Below are 519 nucleotides of genomic sequence, written 5' to 3'. Positions count from 1 at the left end.
CTATTGTACTATGATATATCCCTTTTAGGAAATTCCGAATTATCCGCTGAGTAAATTAACGTGACTTAGATTGAATGGTTTTATAAAATGTGAAATACTGTCCGGCCAAAAAAAGCATTTCAGTTTAGGTATCATTACCTGTTATTGAAGGAAAAGATTCGTGGCCCCTTGTTGAGAGCTGAATTTAATTTAATCTTTCCGTGCCTAAATTAGTTAAGTTAACAATGCGAAATTAATGGCCAAACGTCTTCTCGTGAATCTTCAACTGCCTTTACTTTGTTGTTAAAGAAATGTCCTTTTTATTTTAACAAAGCACTCCCTACAAGACACATTAATTTCAGACTCATGTGGTGAAAAGTAAAAGAAAGGCAATTGGTGTATCAGAGACATAACGCCCCCAAAGTTACTATTTCTTCCTGTTTGTCAAAAGCGCGCAGATCACCAGCATGGATAAGGAAAATGCTGTGCCTTATTCACTTAAGACGCATAATGACGTTTCTAGCTATTTGACGATAATCA

Source organism: Montipora foliosa, chromosome 4, assembly GCF_036669935.1.
Source record: "Montipora foliosa isolate CH-2021 chromosome 4, ASM3666993v2, whole genome shotgun sequence".
NCBI lineage: Eukaryota > Metazoa > Cnidaria > Anthozoa > Scleractinia > Acroporidae > Montipora > Montipora foliosa.
This window is presented reverse-complemented; position numbering follows the sequence as displayed.